Source organism: Monodon monoceros, unplaced genomic scaffold, assembly GCF_005190385.1.
Source record: "Monodon monoceros isolate NGI ecotype Baffin Bay Population unplaced genomic scaffold, NGI_Narwhal_1 Super_Scaffold_21, whole genome shotgun sequence".
Lineage (NCBI taxonomy): Eukaryota > Metazoa > Chordata > Mammalia > Artiodactyla > Monodontidae > Monodon > Monodon monoceros.
In genome coordinates, this window is record NW_021703778.1 from 117,343,400 (window position 1) to 117,369,288 (window position 25,889).

Sequence of the window (25,889 nt, forward strand, 5' to 3'; positions counted from 1 at the left end):
CAGGCTCTAGGTGTGTGAGCTTCAGTAGTTGTGGCACGCGGGTTCAGTAGTTGTGGCTCGCGGGCTTTAGAGCGCGCAGGCTCAGTAGCTGTGGTGCATGGGCTTGGTTTCTCCACGGCATGTGAGATCTTCCTAGACAGGGCTCAAACCCATGTCCCCTGCATTGGCAGGCAGATTCTTAACCACTGCACCACCAGGGAAGTCCGTCATTGTGGTTTTGATTTGCATTTCCCTGATTAGTGATGTTGAACAATTTTTCCATGTGCCATCTGGTCCTCTGTACGAATTCTTTGAAAAAATGTCTATTCAGATCTTCTGCTCATTTTTAAAATGAGTTTGGGTATTTTTATTTTTAGTTTTATAAGATATTGATATATTTTGGATATTAACCCCTTATCAGATATACGATTAGCAAATATTTTTCTCCCATTTGGTAGGTTGTCTTTTCATTTTCTTAATTATTTCCTTTGCTGTGGAGGTGTAGTCCTACTTGTTTATTTTTGCTTTTGGTGTCAAATTCAGAAAAACTATCACCACAACCTATGTCGAAGAGCTTACTATGTTTTCTCCTGGGAGTTTTATGGTTTCAGATCTTACATTTAAGTATTTCATCCATTTTGAGTTAATTTTTGTGCATGGTGTAAGATAGTGGCCCAGTTTCATTCTTTTCCATATGGCCATCCAGTTATCCCAACACCATTTATTGAGGAGATTTTTTAACCTGTTGTATATTCTTGACTACTTTTAAAAAAGTAGACCATATAAGAATAGGCTTATTTCTGGGCTCTCTATTCTGTTTCCTTGATCTGTGTGTCTCTTTTTATGCCAATACCATACTGTTTTAATTACTGTGGCTTTGTAATACAGTCTAAAAACAAGGAGCATGATACCTCCAGCTTTATTCTTCTTTTTCAGGATTGCTTTGGCTATTTGGGGTCTTTTATAATTCTATGCAAATTTTCAGATTGTTTTTTCTATTTGTCAAAAATGTCACTGAGATTAATAAGCATTGCACTGAATCTGTAGATTCCTTGGGGTAGTGTGGGTAGTTTAACAAGATTAATTCTTCCAATTCATGAGCACAGTATCTTTCCATTTATTTTTCTCTTTAACTTCTTTCATTAATGTCTTGAAGTTTTCAACATACAGATCATTCACCAGCTTGATTAAATTTATTCTAAGGTATTTTCTGTTTGATACAATTGTAAATGGGATTATTATCTTAATTTCTGTTTCTGATAGTTCATTATTACTGTATATAAATGCAACAGATTTCTGCATATTGATTTTTGTATGATGCAGCTTTAGTGAATTTGATTATAACAGTTTCTTTAATAGAATCTTTAGAGTTTTCTATGTATATAGTGCCATCTGGAAACAATGACAACTTTGCTGCTTCCTTTTCAACTTGGATGTCTTTTTTCTCTTTGCTGATTTCTGTGGCTAGAACTTCCAATAACATGTCAAATAAAAGTGACAAGAGTAGGCGTCCTTGTTTTGTTCCTCATCTTAGACAAGGATGCCTTAGCTTTCAGCTTTTCAACACTGAGTATGATGTTAGCTGTGGGTTTGTCATTTGGCCTTTTACAGTATGAGGTACATCCCCTCTATATTCATTTTATTGATTGTTTTTATTACAAATGAATATTGAATTTTGCCAAACTTTTTCTAACTCTATTGCAATGATCATATGGTTTTTATCTTTAATTTTGTTAATATAGTATATCACATTGATCTGCAGATATTGAACCATCCTTATATCACTGGGAGAAATCCCATTTGATCATGGTGTATGATTCTTTTAATGTATTGTTGAATTTAGTATGCTAATATTGTGAGGGTTTTTGGATCTATGCTCCTCAGGGATATTGGGCTGTAACTTTTCTTGTGACATCCTTGTCTGGTTTTGGTATCAGGGTAATGCTGTCCTCTTAAAATGAGTTTGGAAGAGTTCCATACTCTTCTATTTTTTGGAAGAGTTTGAGAAGAATTGGTATTGATTCTTTAAATCTTTGATAGAATTCAACAGTGAAGCCATCTTGATCTTGGACTTATGTTTGTTGGTAGGTTTTTGATTACTGATTCAATCTCCTTACTACTAAGTGGTCTGTTCAGATTTATTTCATCATCATTCAATCTTGATAGGTGATGTGTTTCCAGAAATCTTCCTATTTCATGTAGGTTGTCCAATTTGTTGGCATATAGCTATTCGTAATAGTCCCTTATGATACTTTATTTTTGTCTGGTATCAATTGTAGCACCTCCTTTCACTTATAGTTTTGAATCCTGTCTATCTCTTTTTGTTGGTGAGTTTAGCTAAAGGTTTGTCACTTCTGTTTATCTTTTCAAAGAACCAGCTCTTAGTTTCCTTTATCTTTTTAATTTTTTGTCTCTGTTGCATTTATTTCTTCTCTGATATCTGTTATTTCCTTTCTTCTACTAAATTTAGTCTTTGTTTATTCTTCCAGCTCACTGGAGTGTGAAGTTAGGTTGGCTTAGACTTTACTTGCTTATTGAGGTAGACATTTATCAGTATAAACTTCCCTCTTGGAACTGTTTCTGCTCCATCCCACAAATTTTGGCTTGTTATATTTCCATTTTCATTTGTCTCAAGGTTTTGGTTTCTTCTGTGACCTATTTTTTTTGTTCAGTAGCACATTGTTTAATCTCCAGATATTTGTAAATTTTCCAGTTTTCTTTATGTAATTTCCACTTTCATACCATTGTTTTCAGAAAAGATGATGATATAATCCTCTTAAATTAAGATTTGTTTTGTAGCCTAATATGTGATCTATCTTGAAAAATGTTCTGGCAATTGAAGAAAGTGTATTATGTTGCTTTTGATTGGAATGTTCTGTAAATATGTTAGATCCATCTGTTCTGACATATCTGTTAAGGCCAATGTTTCCTACTGACCTTGGGTCTGGATGATCTATCCATTGATGTAAGAGGGGTATTAAAGTCCCCTACTACTATTGTACTGCTGTCTACTTCTCCTTTCAGGCCTGTTAATATTTGCTTATATATTTACATGCTCCTATGTTGGGTGCATAAATACTTAGAAAGTTTATATCTTATTGGATTGACCCTTTTATCATGAGATGCCCATCTTTGTCTCTTACTACAGTCTTTGGCTTTAAGTCAATTTTGTCTAATATAAGTATGATGATCCCAACTTTTTTGATTACCATTTGCATGCAATATGTGTTTCCATCCTCTCACTTTCAGTCTATGTGTGCCCCTAAAGCTTATGTGATTCTCTGATAGGCAGCATATAGTTGGGTCTTGTTTTTTTTGCTTGTTTGTTTGTTTTGTTGTTGTTGTTTTAATACATTCAGCCACTCTGTCTTTTGATTGGAGAATTTAGTCCATTCATTTTTAAAGTGAGTTTTATTAGGTATGTGTTTGTTACCATTTGCTAATTGCTTTCTGGATGGTTTTGTAATTTCTTTTTCTTCTCTCCTTGCTCTCTTCCTTTGTGGTTTGATGACTTTATTCAGTGGTATGTTTGTATTCCTTATTCTCTCTTTTGTGTATTTAGAATAGTTTTTTGCTTTGTGGTTACCATGAGGCTTCCATAGAATATCTTATATTTATAATATTTTAATTTATAAAGTTGATAACAACTTACATTTGATCTCATTGTAAAGATAAACATGATTACTCTCCTCCCTCACATTTTGTTTTTGATGTCACATTTTACATTGTTTAATCTTGTGTTTCACTTAACTAATTATTGTAGTTATAGTTCTTTTTACTACTTTTGTCTTTTTACCTTTATACTAGCTTTATAAGTGATTAATCCACTACCTTTACTATATACTTACATTTACCAGCAGGATTTATTCTTTCATATGTGTACTTGTTACTAATTACTGCCTTTTTCTTTTCATCTTATAGATGTCCCTTTTACATTTTTGTAAAGCTGGTTTAGTGGTAATGAACTCCTTTCGCTTTTATTTGTATGGAAAACTCTTTATTTCTCCACTTCTGAGTTATATCACTGCTAGGTAAAGAATTCTTGGTGGTTGTTTTCTTTCAGTGCTTTGAATATATTATGCCACTGCCTTATGGCCTGCAAGGGTTTTGCTGAGAAATCTGCTCATAGTCTTATGGAGATTCCCTTGTGTGTAACAAGTTGCTTTTCTCTTGCTGATTTTAATATTCTCTCCTTGTCTTTGTAATTAAAACATCAAAAGTTAATGTCTTGGTGTGGGTCTCTTTGAGTTCCTCTTATTTGGATGTCTGTTTCCTTGCCCAGTTTAGGGAAGTTTTCAGCCATGATTTCTTCAGATAAGATTTCTGCCCCATTATCTCTCTCCCCTCCTTCTACATAGTTCCTTAAGCTACTTTTTTTTTTTTCTGTTTTGATTGGGTGAGTTTCACTGCTCTTTGGGTTGACTGATCCTTTCCTCTGTTTCATCTTGTCTGCTGTTGAGCCCCTCTAGTATATTTTTCAGTTAAGTTATTGTATTCTGTACCTCTGTGACTTCTATCTAGTACTTTCTTATGTTTTCTATCTCTTTGTTAAAGTTCTCACTGTGTTCATCCATTTTCCTTCCCCATTTGATGAGCACCGTCTTGACCATTACTTTTTACTCTTTATCAGGTAAATTATTTTTGTGTCATAACACTCTTTTTTCCCAGAGGTTAATCTTGTGTAATTAGGAACATATTCTTCTGTTTCTTTATTTAGTTCAACACTCTGTGTTGGTGTCTATACTGTAGACGAAACAGCCATCTCTCCCAGTTTTGAAGGAATGACCTCATGTAGGAGGTGAACCTTGTCTTCAACCCTTCCTCAGCTCTTGGTTTTCTCTCAAACCTTAGTGCTAGTCCAAGCAGCCATTATATTTGTAATAGCTCCCAAGAGTTGAGGTTATGCCAAGACCAGTAATTTGTCCCAAAGGGGAGGATCTCAGCACCTAGATTCAAGATGACTGGAAGCCAGACATTTAGACATCAGCTTTTAAAGGTATGCAAATGCATACTGTTGGACAACAAGCATAAGCCCTGCTGGCCAACAAAGCCAGGTGATCTAGAAGTATCCCCTAACAGTAGAAGGAAAAATCAGGTTACCAGACAGGGGTGTGAGCTTCTTTCTGGGTGACACCCATTATTTTAGCCCCAAGAGACCAGGAACACAGCTTCCAGCCAGGATTCAAGAAGTGTCACCTAGGCAGAAGCAGCAAAAATTGGGGCACCAGACATGTGTAAAAGCTCCCTTCCAGGAGATACTGGTGCTCTGGAGTACGGCAAAGTGAGAGTGAAAATATAGGGCCTGCAAGTCTCTATCCCCAGAGGGTGTTCCAGCAGGCTCCTAGGTGTGCGTGCCCCTCAGGCTGACACTTTAACATAAGCAGTTCAGCCTCCTTCAGTTAGAGTCTGGGTACAACCAGCTGCATCTGGTGAGCTGTGTGAGCAAGCCTTTTAGAGTGGTTTTTCAGATTACCACAGTCTTGTGCATCTTAGACAGGAGCCCCCTTGGTTTTCCAAGTTATATTTTTAGGAGCTCATCTCTCAACTCTATGTTTTAAAAGTTGGAACATCCAATGTTGGGTTCAAATCCTCAGCTTCTCATTTGCCTGATGTGTCGGCATCACTGAGCCAGGCTTTAATTTAAGGGGAAATTTTTCCATATGTAGCTGTAGACTGAGTGTGTCCATGGGAGGACATGAGTCCAGGATTTTTCTACACTGCCATCTTGAACCGGAACCCTCTGGAATTTATATTTCTCTGTGTCCTAAACAAGGCCCAGCCAAAAGTTTAGCACACAGTGGCTTAAATTTCCAAACAGTAACAAATCCTCAGTGGAGTTATCTCACATACAGGCTTTAAAGAAACCCACAGATAGAAGTTTAAGGAAGATATGGTTCACAGTAAAACAAACAAAAACCACATGGGAATATAAACCACCTTGACAGAGTCCAGAGAAATAACCAACTGCACAATCATGCATAAGAGATTGCATTTCTATTATTGTATAATACTATAGAATTCACTTGTAAATGTATTTCATAGTTTAATAAAATAAAATGAGTTTAAATATAAAATGGCAACTCAAATAGCCAAGCATATTGGAAAAAGAACCAATTTCCAGAACTAAAAATATAATTAGAAAATAACCTCAATGGCAGATTATGATAGTCAAACTGCAGAAAATCAAAAGTAAAAAGATCTTTAAAACAGTCAAAAAGAAATGACTAATTTTCACTCTTTGTAGGCAAACAATTGATTTCTCAATGGCAATGATAGAAACAAAGTCACATTCACCATTCAACTAGAGGGAAAAAAAAGTGTAAAGTTATAACTATATACCAAGGAAGCTATTTTAATATTGTAGTCAGAATAAGTCTATTTTTAGATTAACTGAATAAATTCTCAATGCAGGATCTTCTACATAATGTTAGGAAGAAATATTATTGCATGTGGAATTTCTTTGATGCAAGGAAAAAAATAGCAAAGTCTTAGCAATTACATGGCCAATCCAAATATTGACTTTATAAAATCATAATATAATGATGTTCAATTGATGGCTTTGTAAACAAAAATAAAAAAGAAGAAAGAAAGAACTAGAATATTGGACAGTTTGAGCTTATACATCCCACATGCCTAGAAAAATAACTTTCATTGTTGAAAGAATGAAGGGAGCCATTAAAGAAACCAAGTCATTCTAATGTGTTTGAATAGTTCAGGAGAATGATATATTGATTAAGGCTAACAAACCAATAAAAGTCTTTATTGAGGGCTTCCCTGGTGGCACAGTGGTTGAGAGGTCTGCCTGCCGATGCAGGGGAAAGTCTTTACTGCAAGAATCTGAACAGTCCAAAGTTAGATTTTTTTGTAGAAAGTTTGCATATTATAGACCTGATACTTCAACTTTCTAGCCTTTCCATTGGCGTCTGAAATTGTCTTGCCTTCCTGATATGCTTCAGCTCTTCCCTCTTTTGCCTCCCTCATCTCTCCTTTTATGATACTCTAGAGCATGTCTTTGTAATATTGTCTGTCCCTTTGGAATGATACTTGAACAGCTGTTCGTGCTGAGAACAACACATTGCAGTTTTGATTGAGTGTATCTCAAGATATTTTTTTACAAGCAGTGAAGTGTTTTTAATAGTAGAGTTTGTGTATAAGGGAAAGTTAAAATAGTTTTCTCACCATTCTATGTAAATATTTGGTCATGCATCATCTAACATTACAGGGGGGAAATGTGGTATAATGGAAAAACACAAAATTAGAAGAATTTATTTCTAATTTCTGTACTAATTTGCTGTGTGATGTTCTCAATTCACCTAACCTCTCTGGAAATAATACTTGTTCTTCTACCTTGAGGACAAAAAGATAATATCTATTAAATTGCTCTGAAACAGTTCAAAGTGCTACTATTACAAAGAACAGGTCCCTTATCAAAGAAAACAACACAGCTAAATCCTGCAGTCACTTCACTTATTTTTTGTCATGCCCTAGGGAATTATTCAATCAAATGTTGAGCTATCCACTTTAGAATCCTTTGAGCCCTAAAACGATCAATACTTGATTCGCTTCTCTTTCTGTTTGTCCCATGTAGCTTTGATATGTGTACAAGGTTAAAAGGAAAAAATCAGAGTTTAGATGTGTTTTCTACACATTTCTAAGGTCTGATGTTAACTACAATGTATGTGTGGAACATTCAATACAGAACATTCTAATTACTTATATATATTGTTTTGATTGGGAAAGGATTATTCAGGTATACTGAAGAACTTTTTTTCTTGAAAGTGTTTATAAAGTAACCGAGACTAAATGTGTAGAGCCTTATGAAAGCAAATAAATGGACAACACTCTATATGAATGTTTTTCCTTTATACAACTATATTTGAAAATATCATTCTTTTGCTTCAACAGTGTTGAATTTCCTACTTTGATTTTCACTTATCAAGACATGCAAGTCATTCCCAAAACTTTTAATTTCTTATTTTGTGCTTCAGCTACCTATTTACCCGGACCAAATAAATTATTTTACATATCCTGGAATACATAGCTCTTTCTAAGAATAATGATTTGGTCATTGAGCTCTTTAAAATACTTATTTTAAGGTTCTACTTCTGACAGTGGCAGACAATGTGGTTTTAACCAGCTCTCCCCACTGAGAGCAGATAGGAAAGTTGGAGGAAATTATTTTTTTTTTAATTTTTCTTAAAGGTGTTGAAGAACTACTATTATGGAGACAAGGTATAAGAAAAAAGGAAAGAACTCTGTCATTTAGTGTTACTTTTAGTTCAAGGCTTTTTTCAGTTCCAAAATCATGTCTGAGAAGTAGAAAACCTGAGTATTCTTAAGGATTCAAGCACTGGGGGCAATATTTGGAGTAGGCCGGCCAAGGAGGAGCAACCACGGTTAACCACCAGGCTTAATGTGTACTGTCATTGTTAATCTCTTCTCTTATGTTTGCCCAAAAATATGAAGATAACTTCATCTAAAACCGCAAATTATCTCTACATTTAAAAAATATACAATGGCTGGTACTCAATAAAAATCAGGCATACAAAGAAACACGAATTTCAGTTGTAAAATCTAGAGAAATTTAGGATAAAAATGCTTAAAATGATCAAAGAAATAAAAGACATAATTGAGAGTTTAAGTTAAGAACTAAAAACTATTGAAAAGAACCAAATGGAAATTCTAGAACTGAAAGCTACAATAATTGAAATTTAAATTCAATGAATAGGTTAATTAACAGAAAACTCACCATAGCTGAAAAGCAAGTAAGTACTGTGTGAGACATATCAGAAGAAAATATTGAAAGAAAAAGGATAAATGATACAAAAAATTGTGCAAAAGACATATGGGGTACAGTGTAAGTCTAACATGTATGCACTTAAGGTCTTAGAAGAGGACAAAGAGAATATGGTAAGGAAAAAATTTAAATATCAAGTCAAAGAATCAATAAATGCCACAGATCCTCAAGATAAATAAAAATAAAACCACATAATGGCCTATAACACTTAGGGAAACCAAAGAGCAAAACCAAAGAGTAAAAATCTCAAAGCAGGCAAAATTATGTATTCTGAAGGTACAGAAATGAGACTGGACTGAGGACTTAAGCAACGGAGATCAGAACAGAATAGGTTGATATAAAGTGCTGAAAGAAAATAATTGACAACTTAGGTTTATATGACCCAGTAATATATCCTTAAAGAAACTGTGATTAAAATGCTGTGCTCAAATGCTGTGTTTACAGATATTAGGCATTATGAAGAGTAAACTAGTGAGTTAAAGATCAGCATAGAAGCAATCTAGATTTAAATGGATGAAAAGTATTTAAAAATGTAAGAAATGCATGGAATTCTATTAGTTATCAGTTATCTGGTACAGTAAATTACCACAAAGGTGCCTTTAAACATTTATTATCTTTCAGTTGCTAGGAGTCAAGAGTGTGAACATCACCTCACTGGGTCCTCTGCTCAGGGTTTCACAAGGTTGCACTCAAGGCATTAGTCAAGCTGTGTTTTTTCTGTAACACTTGGATCCTCTTCCAAGCTCATGTGGTCACTGGCAAAATCCAATTCCACTTTGCTATAGGACTGAAGTCGTATTTCTTGCTGAATATTGGCTAGAGACTGCTCTCACGTTCTAGAGATCTTCTGCCAATTCCTTACCACGTGGCCCTCTCCCAGGAGGCCCCTTCCTCACAATATGGCAGTTTAATTTTTCAAGGCCAGCAGAAGAATCTCTTGCTCTCGTCCCCTAAGGTGAAGTGTTACATAATGTAACATCATAATGGGAGTGACTATTCCATCACCTTTGCCATATTCTCTTGTCTAGAAGGAAGTCAATTTCCACTTCCATTCAAGAGGAAGGAATTACACAAAGATATGGATAAAAGGAAATGAGAATCACAGGGCCATCCTAGAAGTCTGTTTATCACAGGAATAGTAGAAAAGCCTGAAACAGGTGTAATTGGAATCTGAATAGGAGAGACTGTATAGGAAGGACGTAGATTAAGAATGTTTTGCAACCAGAACTCTCATGTGCTTCTGGTGGAAAGAATATTGTTACAGACACTTTGAAACACTGTCTGGGAAGATCAATTAAAGCTGAACATTCGGATATCATATAACCCAGAAGTTCCTTTTTTAGCAATATATCAAACATAAATAAGTATATATGATCACCAAAATATGTAAAAGAATGTCCAAAATGCAGTTTGTAATATACCTCTTTTTATGGACTGAATTGTGTTTCCTTCAAATAGCTGTGTTGAAGTCCTCATCCACATAATGACTGTATTTGGAAACAGAACCTTTACAGAGGTAATTAAGGTTAAATGGGGTCATAAGGATAGTGCCATAATGCGATATGGCTGCTGTTCTTACAAGAAAAGGAAGAGACATAGGGGAGTATACACAGAGAAAAGGCCATGTGAGGTCACACCTAGAGGATGGCCATCTGTAACCCAAAGAGAGAGGCCTCAGGAGAAACCCAACCTGCGAGAACTTTGATCGTAGATTTCTGGCTCCCAGAACTGTGAGAAACACATATCTGTTGTTTAGCCACCGAGCCTCCATTTTGTTATGGCAGCCCTATCAAACCAATACAATATGCAAACTGAAAACTGGCCAATGTCCATCAGCAGTAGAATAAATAAATAGAACTATAATCATACAATGATATGCTATACAGCAATGAGGAATAATGATCCATAACTACATACACAATATGAGTGAATTATACAAAGGTAGTTTAGAGCCAAAGAAATCAGTTGTGATACATTTTGTGTATGATATATTAGTTTGCCTTTGTTGAACTTCATAAAAAAGGTGTGAGAAATTAGCACACTGATTACTCTTAAGGATAGTAGCAACTGGAAAAAAGTATGATGTAAGGCTTCTGGGATGTTGGCAATGCTGTTTTTTAACCTGAGTGCTGGATGCAGGAAGTATCTAGTAAATTAATTAATTAATCAAAATGTATATCTATGAGATATTATGTTTTTCTTTATACAAATTATCTTGATTTTACCCTTTTAAAACTTAAGTATAAATTTATTTTTGGACAAATGAAACAACTGTTATCCCCAACCAATCCTCACTAAAGGAAATAATGAAGAGTATTCTTCAGCTGGAAAGAAAGATCCTTGATGGAAGCTCAGAAGTACATTAAAGAATAAAAAAGTTGAATGTATTGGAAAATTTAAAAATTATTACACTGATAAAAAGGAAGTAGTGTGTGATTATTTTATAAAATGTATTGAAGGACAAATCTAGTATGTAAATCAGGAGGTGTACACATGAACTTAAAGTATTTTAAGTTACTTGCATTTGATTGGAAGTAAAACACTGATTATATTAGAGTTTTATAAATTAAAGCTACAATTTGCAAAATCTAGAGAAACCATTGAAGGAATAGTAAATGGATTAGTATCAAACTAAGATAAGGGAAGATACACTAAAAGAAATATTCAATCCAACATAAGACAAGAAAGGAGAAAACTAGAAATGCAGGCCAGGAGGAACAAATAAAAACAACAAGCTAGATATAAAGCATAATACACTTAGAGCTACATTAAGAGTAAAATGCTAAACATTCTAATTAAGACAGATTGTCAGAATAGGTAAAACACATATGCAAGTGTATAGGCATGCCCATATACAAAATGGACCACTATCTTGGGCTTCCCTGGTGGCGCAGGGGTTGAGAGTCCACCTGCCGATGCAGGGGACACGGGTTCGTGCCCCGGTCCGGGAAGATCCCACATGCCGTGGAGCGGCTGGGCCCGTGAGCCATGGCAGCTGAGCCTGCGTGTCCAGAGCCTGTGCTCCACAACGGGAGAGGCCACAACAGTGAGAGGCCCGCGTACCGCAAAAAAACAAAACCAAAAACAAAATGGGCCACTATCTAGAGACATATGTTAAATATGAAGATTCAGAAAAGATTGAAGTATAGAGGTGAAAGGAAACTAATGACAGTAATCCAAAAGAATGTTGCTATCACTGTACCAATATCACACAAATTAGGTTTTTAAAGAAAGGAACACCATCATAAATAGGTAATGATAGTTGTTTTTATTCACCTAATAACATGGTCTCAAAATACATAAGATTTATATAACAACAGTAAGGAACTTTAGCAAACCTCTCTCTGCCAAGAGAGTGACTGCCAAGCATACAAAGAGTAAACTTGGTAAGAATATAGATTTGAACAACCCAATTTGAAAAATTGACATAATGTACACACAATAAATAGCATCCAGCAACTGACTAAAAATGGTCAAGAGTTCTGAATGCATGTGTAGTAAGTGAGCTTTATTTTACTAAATGAGTTGATTTCATGTGTGATTCACCAAAGTCATTACTAATTTTAAAAACTTCATTTAAAATTACAAAATATATTTAAAAGGACAGTTCCAGGTGTTGGTGGTGAGATAGAGGGTACAGAATTATACACTGCCAGGGGGATTGTAAATTGGTACAACCATTTGGAAACTGTATTCCCTTGGGAGCCTACTATGATGTGGACATTTGTGTGCAAGAAGTCTATTCAGGATTGCTCTCAGTATCAACATTTGTGAAGAAGCAAAAGAAACAGGTACAGGCAGAGGAAAAGAGTTGAATTGCAATCTGTTTGCAACAAAAACCTCCACTTCACCCTATGTGGAGCTCTGGATGTGCACCAGCCTTTCAGAGTTGTCAAGAATTTGAGCTCTATTGCCAGGATTTTATAACTACATGTGATCTAATCACTGGGTGAAGGCTGCTGATGAAAAGTAGACCTGACCTCACAGGAGGCAGCTCATGTCGATGAATGGTGAGTTTCCAAGAAGAGCTCATCTGATAACTGTTCATTGTCAATTCTTCCAGCAATAGGCAGAATGATGAGCACTTCAGTTTTTGGAAGAGGGGATCTGGGCAGCAGACCACAGCAACTACCGTAATACCCAGTAGACATTTGGGTACATGTGCACCAAAGACATATAAGAATGTTCATGCAGTATTATTTATACTTAACACATTTATAATGAACCCAAATGTTCATCAACTGTTAAGTGGATAAATTGCCATATGTTCATACTAAACAGTATTTAACAATGAAAATCAATAAACTAGAGCAAACTCAACTGCATGAATAAATTTCACATGTAATACTGAGCCAAAGAAGTGAGACATAGTAGGAAACACACTATGTGATTCCATGTAGGTAAAGTTCAAAAACAGTAAAACAGTAGCATCTTCTAAGGTTCTGGTAACATTCTATAAATTCATGGAGTGATGCTTACTAGAGCCTCTTCACATTATAATTCATTGAACTGTACTCTTATGATCTGTACATACTTTAGGTTATGTACATTTTTATTGACAAACATTTATAATACAAAATATTTTACACTTGTCTCTGGTCGTTAAAATGCAGACACATACATTCAACTTCTAATATTAAAACTAGATGAATTTGACTATCTATACCTTTGTGTTATTTTTCCTCTATGTATTATCTTTAAAAATTAACCTTGCGTGTTAAAATGTTTTCTGAACTTAAACTTTTCCTTTTAATTATTTTCTCTTATTATTGGTGCCATACTTCCCAGAGTGAATAGCCTGATCCCCTGTATAAAACTATTATTCACTCTTTCATTTCAGGAATGTTTATAGCTTACATATCTGGGGAAATTAATGCATTAACTCTGAGGAGAAATAAAAATGCATATATTTCCATTGTCTTCATGGACTTTCAGATCTAGTAGGAAACCTATGATTTGTAAAGATATTAAAAGAACATGAAACTGTGCTACATACAGGTATATTTTTTATCTTAAATTCTTCCCAGGGAATAACACTTTTCCTCTTATAAAATTGCTAGAACACCTCAAGTTTAGAAAAAAAAAACTGACTGAAAACAGCTCATATATAGTCTTTCAAAACTGTTTTTTTTCTTCACATTCCAAAATGCCTTTCATAGGTTGAAATTCAATCATCATCTAGACACCTGAGTGATACTTCTCTGGCTATAATTCAATAGATTAGGAAGAAATCTGGGTGAGGAAACATGTTTGCAAATATTTTAGTTTTGTAGATTTTGGCACTGATTCACATTTTAATTCAAGTAATTATTGATTGCCTACTTTGTGCCATACAATGTGTTATGGGAGTATCACTGAGCCAATAGACAGATTTTTGCCCTTAGGTAACTTACATTCTAGCAAGGAGACAGAAAAGCCACCACTGTAATAAATTGTTCAGTATATTGGATAAGTGGTATGGAGAAAAAGGCAAAAGAAGTAGCATAAGGGGAATTTGTATCAGTAGTATTAGGGGAAAAGAATGCAATTTTAATAGTGTTCAGGGTAGGCCTCATGAAGGAGGCATTTAAACATTTCTTTTTTTTTTTTTTTAATTTATTTATTTTTGCTGTGTTGGGTCTTCGTTTCTGTGCGAGGGCTTTCTCTAGTTGTGGCAAGCGGGGGCCACTCTTCATTGCGGTGCGTGGGCCTCTCACTATCGCGGCCTCTCTTGTTGCGGAGCACAGGCTCCAGAGGCGCAGGCTCAGTAGTTGTGGCTCACGGGCCTAGTTGCTCCGCGGCATGTGGGATCCTCCCAGACCAGGGCTCGAACCCGTGTCCCCTGCATTAGCAGGCAGATTCTCAACCACTGTGCCACCAGGGAAGCCCCTGAACATTTCTTGAGTGTTAAGAATTAGTGTTGTAAGTATATAGAGGAAGAGCATTCCAGGCAGAGAGACGAGTTGGTGAAAAAGCCCTGAGTTCCAAATGCGCCAGACAAGTTTGAAGAATATTAGGGAGTTCAATAGGACTGGAGCAGAGTGAATGTGGGGAAAATAAATACAATCAGAAAGGTTGGAGGTGGGGATAGCTTATATGAACTTTCTAAGCCACTATAAACTTTGGTTTTTGCAGTGAGATTTTTGGGAGAAGAGTGACATTATGACTTTTTTACTGAAAGGATGGCCCTGACCGCTGTGTGTTGTGATTAGACTGCAGGGGCCAAGGGTAAAAGCAGGGAAATTCGTTAGAACGCTATCATAGTAATCCAGTGTAAAGATGATTATGGTTTAAGACAGGGTGTTAGCTCTGAATGTAGAAGAAAGTCGTTGGAATTTGGATACATTTTGAAAATAGAGGCAGAAGAAAAATCTCACAGATTATAGTGTGAGAAATTAAAGGTAACAGAGAAAAAATAGTAGTTGCCATCAACTGAGATGAAAAGGCCTGGGTGTGGAAGCCTGGGGAGAGGATTCTGTCTTGAGCACGTCACATTAAAAATGTCTCTTAAGCATCCAAATGAGAAGGTACTTTAGGCATCCAGGTAAGGTCACTGATTGCTACATGAATAACACCCTATATCATGCCGGCTTAAAAGAGTCTTCTGATTATTTTTGATAATTCTGAGGAACGACTGATCAGCCGTACGATTTTTGGACCGTCATGTTTTGAGTTTCTCCTAAGGATATAGGCAAATGATGATTGGGGGTGGTATGTCCAATATGGCTTTACCCAAATGTCTAGTATTTTGGTATGGGTGGCTGGAACTCTGGGACACTGTGTCCAGGTGTGCTTCTCTCTGTGTGGCTTTCTCATGTGGTCTCTCTACTTGGTCTCTGCAGCATAGTAGCTGATTGATGGTTTAAGGCTCCAAAAGCACAAAAGCAGAACTGGCCAGGCCTTCATAAGGCTCAGGACTTAAACTAGCACCACCTACTACTTCTGCATTTATTGGATTAAGCATATTGCACAGCCCCACCCAAACTCCATGTGGCAGGGACCTCCAAAGGCATGAATAATGGGGCTGAGATTCACTGGGAATCACTTTGGTGACAAATCTGACCACAAGCACGTCAGATCTGAGAGGTCTGTTAGGCATCCAAATGTAGATGTGACGTAGACACTGCGATTGATATATGAGTTGAAATTTTAGTAGTGTAGTCTGGTTTCGAGATACCAATTCTAGAGTTTTTGTCACGTCGAATAGATGAAATCACCAAGAAAGTGATTTACAGGAGAATCAAGGAATGGAAATGTTTCCATTATGTTTTTATAAAATTTTAGAAAACTTGAGGCATTTCACACTAGATAGAAAGTAGGTAGATTGACAAGTGTGTGTGGCCGGGGAGAGAGCATGTGCATGTATTAGTTACATGACAGTCCTGTGCTCATTGTACTATCTTGTTTTGTGAGTTTGTTGTACTACTTAGCTGACATAATTAGAAATAAAAAACAAAGTGGTGTGTAACTTAGTTGAATGTACAGTGTGGCCTTGGGGTAAACTAAATAGAAAAATATACTGTGCTCTGATCCATTTTTAAGGTCTCTGAAAAAAACATTAAGATATTGTCAAAACATCTTGAGAGGCTAAAGTTTTCACCTCATTAGCCTCAGCTGGATACAAAGGCTCAGAGCAAGTGGCCTCAGGGGCTTAAAGGTCTCCCACCCCTGACCCCCACTGGCTTAGGCCCAGCCTAATTTTGCCAAATGTTTAAAGCACTGTGTAGATTAAGAGACTGGTTTTACCTGCTGGTTTTTACTACTGAGCCCACTTGCCACAACTACTGAAGACCTCATGCCTAGAACCCATGCTCTGCAACGAGAGAAGCCACCGCAATGAGAAGCCTGCACATGCATGGAAGAGCAGCCTCCGCTCACTGCAACTAGAGAAAGCCCGAGCACAGCAACAAAGACCCAATGCAGCCTAAATAAATAAATAAATCTATTTAAAAAAAATTTCCCATCCAGTTTTTGCTTCTGAAGTTTAAGGAATATTTGGAGGTGGGATTTCTGGAAGAAGTTAGGGAACAGTGGATGAGAATAGTATGCATATAACCTCACATTAAACTAAATTCATAATATATGTAAAACTGCTAATTTTCTTGTGGATTATTGATCACAAAGCTTAATAGTGTTCAAGTAGTTTGGGAATGGAATGGGAGGACTAAATATATTTTTACCTTCTTAGGGTGAAATGAAGCATAATACCAGTCATTTTCATAAACTCTGCTACTGTTTAGACATTAGTTATAAGTAAAAGGTTTTAGTTTGTGTCATTTAAAAACTTTTATGTCTTCATACAAATTTCTCTTGAAATTTGGAAAATGTTCTGTCCAGGGCTGCTATCCCAACTGTTTGAATTACAACTAGATTCTTGGAATCCTTCTTTAGTCATTTTAGATTTAATTCCTATCCTGATTTATATCATGTCATAATATGACCTGCTTTATGTTTAGAGCTTCTTATAATTCTCTTCTCTGAAAAAAAATCTAATGTCCCATCTATGACTAGGGAACAAATAATTACAATGTCAATGCCAGGTATATACAGCATTGAGCCAATATATTCCATTCTTATGGACACATCTATAAATACACCTTCTAGTTTCAAGCTCATAATTCCCCTGTGGATTCTGTAGGAGAATAAACCTCTCAGGCAGGTGTTAGACCACTAGCTAGCAGAGGTAAATGCATGACTAAGTAGTTCTTTTATTTCACTAAAAATTGAGAACTAAGGCTTTGCCTTGATTTTATTCTTTTCCTACTACTTGATCCTTCATTTTCTGGATATGACCAAAGAAGAGGTAGAATGGAAGAAAAGAAATGAAATTTAATATCTGGGAACCAAAGTAAAGAATATAGCAAACCAGACTGGAACTGAGAAATGAGGCCTAAGGGTTAAAACACCTGAGAACTATGTGGGTTCCTTATTACAAAATCCCCAACTAGTCTATATTTTCTGAAATTCTGTAGTTTCCACCCTCCAAATGAAAGCACATCTTTCCTTACAACACCTTCTCCAGAAAACTCCTGAATCTCTATGCTCAGATCCATGCATTTTATAGCAACTTGCTGGTTTCAACCTGGAGTATCTCTAATTTATGCATATTGATTCCTAATTCTTATTCCTCCTATCCATGTACCTAAAGTAAAATAAACCTTTATAGAAACTAGAAAATGTCAGATAAACCTCATTTCCTCAGGTGATTTTAAATGGCACATTAGGTGTTGATTTTTCATAATTCTTTTTGTTATGAATCTATTATGAGCCCCATGGTATAAGCTGACAGACTGGTTCACAGTCTCTTCCTTATAACAAAAAGGCACACAATATGAAGCATACTTAGAATTTTATTTTGTCATCTACTTTCTCCTTCCTGAGTTTCTCCTACTAAATTCTCCATTTTCCTTATTACCTTTCAATGCCACCCACTGTGGACTAATAAAGAAGTAAAACATCAGGTTTAGTCCATCCTAAACACTTGGTTTTGATCTAGCATGCTCTTGCACCTCATTGGCTGAGACAGTGTTATCTAAACCTTAGCCCTGGGAAGCAGCCGCTCATATCCTTATTCTTCATTGTACCTGTCGTCTTTTCCTGATATGACATCAAAACTCTTCCAGAATTTACTCTTAGGGTCCACATTTGTCAGAAGGAAAGAAATAAGTCAGGGCTCTGTAACTTATAGATAGAAATCTAAGACCTAAGCCTTTACAGTTAATTTCTTGCTTCTGCAATACATCTCTTGTACTCTTGATCACCTAGGGTCCTGTGAGCTGATCTCGCTTCATTTGGCCCTAGGTGGACTTGAATCCATGCAGATTTGGCAGTTTCCTTTTAAATGTGATTTTAGGGATCCTTGGAAAACTCTAATCAGAGATGTCTGCCACTTCTCAGTAAAATAATCAAACACTCCACCATTCTAGGGTAAGGATATGACCTATATTAAAATAAAAGCCAGGCATCACTAACTTGTGTATTCCTGAGAATAAATGTATCATATCCTTTCTGAACAAAATGGTAAAGAGTGAATTGAGACCGCATAGCCTGTATAGAGAAGATGGCTGAAAAAGTTGTAGAGGACACATGTAATCAATTTTTATCATTTTGCCTAAAATCAGCACTGGTTAGGCCATATTATAACACCAGATTTTCAGTCACAAAAGGTATTAGGGGAACAGGTTAGATATGAAGGCTTTCTATAACTGAAGTTTTCCTCAGAGTTCTAGTCATTTTTACTCAAATATTCTGGGAATTTCATCTCTTTGCAAGAAAATTTCTGCAACTAAAATCATGTGTTTTTTTGCTACCCCAGAATAACTTCTTTATGTGCTATATTAGTTTCTTATTGCTGCTGTAACAAATGACCAAACTTAGTGGCTTAAAAAACACATATTTATTATCTTACATTTCTGGAGACCAGAAGTCTAAAATGAGTCTTATGGTGCTAAAAGCAAAGTATTGGAGGGCTGGTTCCCTCTGGAGGGTTGCAGGAAAATCTGTTTCCTTGTCTTTTGTCTTTCTGTATCTGCCATGTAAAGTAACATTCAGAGGTTCCAGGAAGTAGGACCTTGATATCTTTGGGGGACATGATTCAGGCTACCATATATGCTATTAGTAATTATGTTTTAAAATTTGTATTTCAATAGTAACTACATTAGCAAATGTTTATTAGGTGTTAGTCTGGAGATATTACCACTCAAGTGTATTTATTTGGTTAACTATTAGCTGAGCTGGAAAAATTATCATGCATTCATATGCAAACTCCACAGATCTTTCATCATCATGTAGATTTGATTGTATTTAAAATTTTCAGTACATAAGAGAAAGCTTTCAGGAAGAAAAACTTACCCAACCCCAAATTTGATTTGAGTTGCTATAGATGAAAGATATTATTTTTATCATCTTGAAATTTTAAAAAGCTAGATGTTTTCTAGTCTCTTTTGCATTTGTATGGAAATATACCCAAAATGTAAATACAAAAAAATTGTTTATATATGTGCTAGAGAACAAATTGAAAGGACAATACCTTTTCAGAATGACAATCTCATAAAACCGGTTGAGAAGCCTTCATGAAAAATAAAGAAATATTTAATTTGAGTCCTCCAAAGGTCATCTTTGTGTATTTGTAGGTTATTGATATTTGCTTTGAGGTTTCAGAAGGTTGGAAAAATATTTGAAAAGGAAGAATTTTGACAACAAGTCAATGTATCTTTTAGTGCTTTTGAGAAAAGACTGGAATCAGTAGCCACCTTGGTGAATGGCACTGCAGGAAGTCTATTTCTATTATAGCAAATGTTAAACTACATTTTTTTTAAAAAAAGTAAAAATTTAGGTCTCCTAAGGAACAGCTACTTATGCTTTTGACACAGTAACCAAAGTAGGTCCCAGCTAGTATAAACTCTCTATAGCCATCAGTGTCTTGGAAAAGTAGATAGAAGGAAACTGTTTAAGGTAAGATCACTGCTGCTGTTGGAAAAGGAAGCAAAGAAACTTGGTAAAGGTAAATTCAGATATCAGTTTAACCTGTAATTCCAAGGTAACCACAGGCAATGTGTGATTCCCAGTTCAGCAGGTATGCTTAGGGTTAGATTAACACTTCTATACTGATATAGCTACCCTGATAATCTAACACAGAAATGGGCTGGGAATAATGGTCTCTATTTCTAGATGGACTCAGGACGTGTTTGTGTGGAATCTGGAATTTCAAAAAAAATTAAAGACAAAAATATATTTGTATTCATAAGCAGAGAAGATTATATATGTTATTTTTATCAATATGTTGATGGATTAGAGGAAGAAGAATCCCCAAGGGAAGGTGGTGTTTATACTGGCAGGTTTTAGGAAGCAGCATTATTGGCTATAGCAGATCTGGTCATCATTCTTAAGCATTTCCTTGCACACTGATCGAACTTCTAATTTTGAGCACAGACTTTGATTTGCCTGAGAATTTTCTCTCCACTCCAGAGTTTTCTCCCCAAGCTTAGTCAGCCCAGAGTGCAGAGAATTAGTGATGCCTGGAGCAGCTTTCAAGCAACTGCCCCTCAGGGGGATAACCTGAATCCTGTGTTCTACACAGGCTCCCAGAATTTCTCTATTGGACTGAGCTCCATGCCCATAGAAGTAACTTGTTTGTTAATCCATTCTTTACTAGCTGCCTTCCTCTCCCTTCCCTGTCTCATTTCCTGGCTCCTACCCTGGGTGTTTCCAGGGACCACTTCCCAAATAAACTACTTGCATTTGGATATTTGTCACAGGGTCACCTTCTGGGGGAACCCAAGCTAAGATAATTGTTGTTGAAACTGAATGTAGGAAGCAGATTCTCAGGATAGAATTCTGGAATGGCATCACTTCACTCCCTAGCCAGAAGGCTGTAAGAACACCGCAGTGTGATAAGCCCTGGCATGATGTTCTACCAGAATTAAAATGCTGACACTTGTGGCTACTAGTAAATGAGGTGTACTAGCTTATTCAGTATGTCTGGCATTTGAGGGAGAGGAGGACAGTGGTGAATATTAGGACTGAACCATTTTGGTTGTTAAATGTCACTGAAGCCTGGATGGAAGGAATTGACAACTTAGGGCATGGTGTAAAAGCCAGAAGGCCTTGGTGACCATGCTAAAAGAAAATTTCTTCCCTTGTATCAGAGGACAGACTTAACTGGAAACCACAATCAGCCTCTCACTTAAGGTTGTGCCTCCCATCCCTTATATTTTGGTCCCTTTGAACCAGAGTCCTAGTTGCTGGAGCAGAAGTGTTGCCTCTATTATGTAGCACAGCAAGGATCTCACTAATTTTAATTGTCTTTTGCCTAATATTTTTGGATACATTGTGGCAGTAGATAAGCAGAAAAAGGAGTTGTCACATAAACCCTCCAAAGTCCTTTTTTTCCCCCAAGAAATTGTACTTAGCCACTACCTTGAATAATCAATGGCAGGATAGAGTAAATGTAATGTAGGACATGAGTGGAACTAAATGCTGCATGTGCCTGTATTATTTTCATGGACACTGGCCTGTCTTCCAAATGTCAGCCCCTGCAATTGGTTTGCCTCAGGGCTTTTTTTGACCTGGGAGCCTAATCCATAAACCACACGTCAGACCACAAGGGGATATTTACAATACTGTCCCTTCACCCATGAGCTACCCTCAACAAAAGATTTGTACAAGTTGGTAGATAAATATCATAGCACCTATCAATCCCCCTTAGGTGGGAAAATTCTGACATACATGCTCTCTGTCTTGATTTCTAGAATTGAGTGGAACTGAGAATGAGTTGCCCATGATGGTAACCAGCTTGGTAATTTTAATGGGCAAATATGGGATTCATTACTACAATATATTGGTTCCCTATTGCTTCTGTAACAGATTACCATGAATGTAGTGGCTTGAAACAACACCAATATGTTATCTTACAGTTCTGGACATCTGAAGTCTGAAATGGATTTTGTGGAGTTAACCTCAAGGTGCCAGTGGGGTTACCTTCCCAACGTAGGCTCTAGGAGAAAATCCATTCCCTTGCTTTTTCTAGTTTCTAGAGACTGCCTGTATTCTTTGGCTCATGGCACTGTCTAACAATCACTCCAACCTCTTTTACTTTTTATGTCAGGTTTTATAAACGGAACTCAGCTTATTAAAAACAATTACATCATTATGAGGATTGGTATTTTTTTAACTTATTAGGTTTGTCTTCCAGTACTGCTTTTGGCTCTCATTTTACGGCTATTTGGCAAAAGACCCAGTTCTTCACTTTAAATAAAATCAGTGAGTTTATACTGCCCTTGTTTGAACCATACCTCTTTTGACAGATCATTTAAATAATGTATATACACTTGAGAAATTAAGGTAAATTTGTTCCACACTAGTGGCTTTGTTGGCATTATACATTAAATAACCCAGTGGCTGTGTGGAGAGTTATAAAATTGTCTGGAACCCTTTAAAGCAAAAGAAAAGTATGGCTTCTTAACATATGTAGCCAAGATGAAACAGGACTTTTAAAATTCAGAAGTAATCCTCTAAATTTATGGATTCTACCTCTTATTTATCAAGTGGTAGGGACATGTAAAGATGTGTATACTTGCTATTCAGGTAACCTACATTTCTTTCTATAATTATAGTAAGAGTAAAATTTCTCTCTGAGGATGACAACTCAAAGTTGTTGGTGTGGCAGCATCACGATAGAGAGCACCAACTGTTCTGCTTTGGGTAAGATGAAGTTGAGTCTTTTGTAATCAGTTATTTTGTGGGAATAAATATGAAGATCTATATGCATTAGAAAACTTTGTATGACTTTCCATTTCCATTACTTTCCCACATTCTAAAGTTCACCTGTAAAGTTGGCAGTATGTGGAATTTTACTGCCATAACGCATAACCAATGGAAGAACAGACCTGGGCCTGAGTATGTCTGTCCATTTTGTACTATTACCATGAGCATTAGGTATGAGCATTGGAGATTGGGGAGCTCATGTATGGAGCAGAGGCTTAAAGTTGGAAGAAAAGTGATGAAACAGGAGGGAACAATTCACTCTAGGGGTATCACTTCTTGTGGTTGAGGAACCTGGTTGAGGCAATCATGTGACTGGAAAGCACACTGGAGTGAGAATTGGGGCCTATCCTTTCAGAGAAAATCACTTTAATCCTCTGGTTCTTAGTCCCTTCATCCATAAATGATGAATTTGTACCATATAATTGGTCATTTTTCTCTCAGTTCTAAGAATGCATTTTCCCTTGTAAGGGCAAATACAAATAAAGAGGCATAATTCTTCCTGTTAAGAATACGGAAAAAGACCTTCCTTCCATTTTCCTAGAGCATTTACTTTAGAAAACTTCTAAGTTCTTTCCTAGGTTTTAGAAATGTATGAAAATCTTTTTAGAAGCTAAATAGGTCTCTGGCTAGCTCTAGGACTCAGAAGTGTCTTTCTCAGCGGCCTGGGAACCAGTTTTTTGAAATCATCAAGGCTGTTCACACACCCATCTCCCCTACCTCCAAGTCTCTATGGGAGGATAGGAGCCTAACTTTTATAGCCCCCTTGCTCCAAGCGAAAAACTACTTTTTGTCATAAAGATATGAAAAGTTTTTTGTCTTTTTCCCCTTTGGTTGAAGCCAATTAACACAGATGGTCACCTCAATTACCAAGGGAATTTGGGATGAACTGTGTGAGAACTGGTGCTGTGAAATTCTTACTTGAGGACTAGTTTTGTATCTTGAACATACATGTAATGAGTAGTGTCTGTTTGGATCTATAAAAGGGTATGCAGGACTCTCGAGCAGAGCAAGGCTTTCTGTCTTTGCAATCTTTTAGTGAATTGCCTGTGCTGTGCATCACATTCAGATTTTGATGCTTATTCAATAACAAAACATCTTTTTCTTTTACCTTTGTGGAATTTTCAGGGTCATAAGATTTTGTTTTTAACTATATTTCCCCAACAACCTGGATATATCCTCTAATCATTAAAAAAATATATGACCAAGTTACACTGCCTTTTGTAAAGAATTTTGAAAGTTGTCATGTAAAATATATAAAGAATCATATATTTAGACTTTCTTAAAATTCATTTTATTCAAGTATAGTTGATCTACAATGTTGTGTTAATTTCTGCTGTACAGCCAAGTGACTCAGTTATACATATATATACATTCATTTTCATATTCTTTTCCATTATGGTTTATCACAGGATATTGAATATAGTTCCCTGTGCCATACAGTAGGACCTTGTTTATCCATTCTGTATATAATTGTTTGCATCTGCTAATCCTAAACTCCCAATCTATCCCTCCTCTACTCCCTCTCCCCTTTGGCAACCACAAGTCTGTTCTCTATGTCTGTGAGTCTGTTTCATAGATAAGTTCATTTTTGTCTTATTTTAGATTCCACATATAAGTAATATCATATGGTATTTATCTTTCTCTGTCTGACGTACTTCCTTAGTATGGCAATCTCTAGGTCCATCCATGTTGCTGCAATATCCTTTAAATATTGAACTCAGAACAAAGGAGTCAAAACTCACAACATTTACCAGAATCTTTGGTGTTGCCTTCTCGCTTCCCAGGAAAGGAGTCTAGGTCCTCAGTTCTGCTCTTGGTCCCACTCTTACAGCCCAAAACTCATTTTACAAGGTAGAAACAATGCATGTAAATTGTTCTCTGAAAAGTGAATCATTTGTTTCTTAATCCTTTCTTCTTGGTCCATGTAATATAGACCCTCAGTTTGCAATGTCACATTTAGAGGGAAGAAGCATTTACAGTGTTTTATATATTAATACTATGATTATTTTTATTTCATGATTGGCTTAAATTTTCATCATTTTGTATTATGTAATTGCCCTTCTCATACAGATTATGAGGGAAGCAAAGTTTAGAAGACAAGGGATAGTCCAAGACTAAGAGCAAGTTTTAAAATGAAGAACTCCTGAGTAACGCTTTTAGTCATGAAAACTCCGTTTTGAAAATAACTCCATAGCATAAGAGGTAATTATGAATATGGAAGTCAAGTAATTATTTCAACTTGTCAAATGTAACAAATGTAGAAAAGGAGGCAATACCATTAAATTTTAAGTTTGTTAGGAGCACTTCATAATGAGGTATTATTTCTGAAACTCTTTGAAGTGATTTTAAATTTTTGATATTTTCCAGAAGATGAGGGATATTGTCCAGGATAAATCATTTTTATAGTCATGTGTGAAATGATGATTTATTAATCATACCTGAAATAACATAACCCCCTCATAGTTTGGGTCACCTTAATGGATACCTTGGTTTCTGCTGAATAAATCTGTGAGAACCACAGATGCTACAGTTACTTTAGCTGTGTTTCTTCAGTTCAGTTTGCTTTTTAAATCCACAAAATGCTTTCAGCTGGTAGCGGCAACCATACTCTCTCTATAATTAGAATGTTATTAGCCTTAAAAGGCAGATCTGGAGGGAGCTTGTTTTCTCCTGTAACTTCAGGCACACCGGCCCTGATAAATTTCCTCTGAGCTTTTTCTCCAGAGACTTAGAATCTGTGTCTTTTTAAAGATTTAAATTAGTCACAGGGCACCAACAGCAGTTGCATTGCAAGATTTTTGCTTATTCGGTCTTTAACTAATTGCCCCATTTAAATGGCAGCCAACTTTAAAAAAAATATCAATAGTTG